The sequence below is a fragment of the Pezoporus flaviventris genome, unplaced genomic scaffold, assembly GCF_033815535.1.
Source record: "Pezoporus flaviventris isolate CSIRO_AGI_PZ_B2104156 unplaced genomic scaffold, CSIRO_AGI_Pfla_v1 ptg000096l, whole genome shotgun sequence".
NCBI classification, from domain to species: Eukaryota; Metazoa; Chordata; class Aves; order Psittaciformes; family Psittacidae; genus Pezoporus; species Pezoporus flaviventris.
This window is the reverse complement of record NW_026892644.1, coordinates 1,112,321-1,115,519: the sequence shown is the minus strand read 5'-3', so window position 1 is coordinate 1,115,519 and position 3,199 is coordinate 1,112,321. Positions and strand designations below refer to the sequence as shown.

General features: G+C 43.7%; 1 long non-coding RNA gene across 1 annotated transcript; it reads right to left on the bottom strand.

Moving 5' to 3' along the window:
- Positions 1-2,511, bottom strand: LOC133281166 (uncharacterized). Its single transcript, XR_009747406.1, has 2 exons — positions 2,346-2,511; positions 1-110 (listed from the first exon to the last, which is right to left on the bottom strand). It is a non-coding gene; the product is annotated as an uncharacterized LOC133281166 (long non-coding RNA).
- Positions 2,512-3,199: the final 688 nt, after the last annotated feature.

Sequence of the window (3,199 nt, the reverse complement as noted above, 5' to 3'; positions counted from 1 at the left end):
CCACTTTCTGGTTTTCATTTTGCTTCAAGTGTAAAATGAGAGAGAGAAGTAGGTGAAGCTTCCATTTTCACACCAGGGATGGCAAGGAAGAGGATGTTCATATGCAGTCCCTAAAAATAAACACACACACTTATACTGAACTATCCCAGCAAACACTACTGTAGAGGTGAGGCTTTTATCAGTAAAAATAATTACTGGCCTAATATCCCCAAACAAAACACACCATATGAACAAAAGCATTTTCAGGTCAGTATACTCCATCTGTGTAAGACTTCCCATTTAATATATCTCATATCCCTTGCCATTTTGTTAGAGTAGCAATTTTTTGGCATAAGAAGCTTAACTGAAGTTTCTCATGGCAGCTAAACAGACCTTTTCCCTCTCCTCTCCTCTCCTCTCCTCTCCTCTCCTCTCCTCTCCTCTCCTCTCCTCTCCTCTCCTCTCCTCTCCTCTCCTCTCCTCCCCTCTTCTCTCTTCTTTTCCCCCCTGCCTTCCCCTCCAATCCTTTCCCCCCAGTCCCAGTGTAAACCACATAGGATACTCTCAAGTACAGATAAGTTGGGCAAAGTCCTCTAGCTCACTGTGTGGTTGAACTTTATGGCAAAACGAAGGTCCTTTGCCTCTGCAGTAGATGTACCGCAGGCTGAAGACAAGCCCTGTTCAGGGGGTGCGTGAGCTCCAGCTTCAGGAGTGCACCCCTGCACAGACCCCATAAAGCATCCAGCAGCACTTTGTCCCCTCCGCAGGGTATGGGGAGGATTAACTGCTTCTTGCTTGTAAAGTCTGCCCGGCACAGAAAGTGCAATGCAAGAGCTAAGTAGCAATAATAATGATGAACTGTTATTGTTACCTCGAGATTAACCAGCTTTCCAGCCACTTGCTCTGTGCCCTATGCCTTTAAGAAAGTTTCTCAACAGATGAATTACATTCAGTGGAAATGAGTTGTCCTGTTTTTGTATAAAGCCTGAAGTGAACCTTTCTGGGAAGGGGATGATATTTTATAGCAATGTTTTCTCAAGTACAATTCTTTAGGTTCCCAAGTGATGACACATTGTACAGCAACGCTGTTGGCACAAGGAGCTCAGCTGTGAGAAGGGACACTGGCCCCGTTTCTTAAAGCCATTCATTAAGTAAAAAACACCCTATGTCATATGTTATGTTCATCTGAAATGTTTAAAGGTTTTAGTGCACAAAATTATATCGTGCCTGGATATTTTTTTCCTTTCTTTTCCAGGATGCAGCACTAAACTCTAACTCAGTTACTGAACACTGTTGGAAGGGCTGGTTATTTTTCAGTAGTGTTGTGTTTTGTTTTCATTTGGTAGGATCCCAACTTTATGCAATAGGCTTTTTCAGAAACACAGAACTATGTAAATGTGATGCTTACAACTGACCACAAAGAGGCCACTCACCAAAAAAATAACCCAACATAAAAACATCTGCATCTGTGAGAATTTTGGGCATTCTGGGTGCCATTTACATGAGAATCTAGCCCAGCCTTTATTATTATTATTATTATTATTATTATTATTATTATTATTATTTCTTTAATTCCCCAATAAGCTATATTAATTGCCTTAGGATCAAGAGGTCTACAAACATCTTCCTTATGTAAGCAGGGGAACTGGTCTGGCTACTTTCTAAATCCTTTAAGGGAGATGACCCATCTCATGTAGCAAAATGATGGCATTACGTAGCTGATTCCTATGAGGGCCTGGGACCTGAGTTCTGATTACGGCTTCCTTGAGTCATGTTATGCACATTGCTGCAACTCTTGGCACCTACATTTCTCCCTTCACCCTTTTCCTAATCTGTTTAGGCTTCATGCTGTTGGAAACACTTTGACCAGTACCAGGTACAATGTGGCTTCAATCTCAGGCAAGGTCTCTAGGTGCTAGGGTGATTGCAACTATAACGGTACCCATCACATTTCAAGCTTACTACATGTTGTTTGTGTTAATCAACCCAGTAAGGGAATTGTACAGCTCCAGGATGCAAAAGCCAGGGCATTAACCTACAGCAATGTGATATTTGAGAGAAAATTTGGAAATGGATTCTGCAAGCCTCTGGTAACAAGAAAATCATTATGAGGTAGGTGACAGACGCTTCAAGACAAAAGAAACCTTGTCATCCAAGTGACCCCACACTGAAACTAAACACAGTCTTTTGGGGGGTGTAGCACTTAGGAAAAAATACCCAAATAACACAAGAACTGTCTTTAAGTTGATCTTCTCATAAGCAGCCTGCATATGAGGTTCATAAAGATCCCTCCCCCCTTTTCTCATCTTTCTAAGAACTGGCAGCCCAGTTGCCAGTAGCCAGATTTACAACTCCTTGCTCCTCACCAGAAGTGCTCTACCACCAGTGGTGGCCCTGCTAGGGCAAGAGCCTGCTGAACCCAACTATGGGGTGCCATCAGTGCTCCTAACCCCGTCCAAAGCTGATCTAAACCAGCCATGCCTAAAATAGTAGAGTAAGCTGGCAAGCCAAAGGGCAAAAATTGTGTCACTGAAGCCAGTCTCCTGCAAAATTCAATGGGGCCATGATTTCAGCTGCTCATGAGAAAGACAGAAAAAGAGAGCCCTTGTATTTACCAGCATGTGTTCTGGGTTTCCCTCATAAGGAGCTAAACATTTCTTGGAGCAAAAGCTTAATCTGCTCTGGGTTACTCCCTTTGTTCTGACAGCCAGCAGCTAAACTGGGACACCTATTTGAAGGCAAGCACCTGAAAGCATTACTTTAAAGGATTTGACACTTTGTTATCTCTATCTGAAAGGCTTTTGGAGAACAACTTTCACTCAAAACAGTTTGCAAAGGACAAAGTTAGCGCTGCAATTCTCGTAGTTTACACTTAACATCTTACTTGAATGGCAATGACAAAACATAGCTGGTACTATGAGAGGCCTAGTGTCCTGGGTTCGGCAGTAGCAGTCATGTTTCTCCTTCTTGGTAGCTGGTGCAGTGCAGTGTTTTGACTTTCGGCCTGGTAACAGAGCTGATAACAATGATGTTTTGGTTTGGCCAAGGACTTTGTGAGCCTCATGCTCTGCCAGGGAGGAGGGGAAGGCGGGAGGAAGCAGAGACAGGACACCTGACCCGAACTGACCAAAGAGGTATTCCATACCACAGCACGTCATGCCCAGGAGGTAACTGGGAGTTAGCCGGAAGGACTGGGGGACGGCAGGGTTGGAGGAGGTAT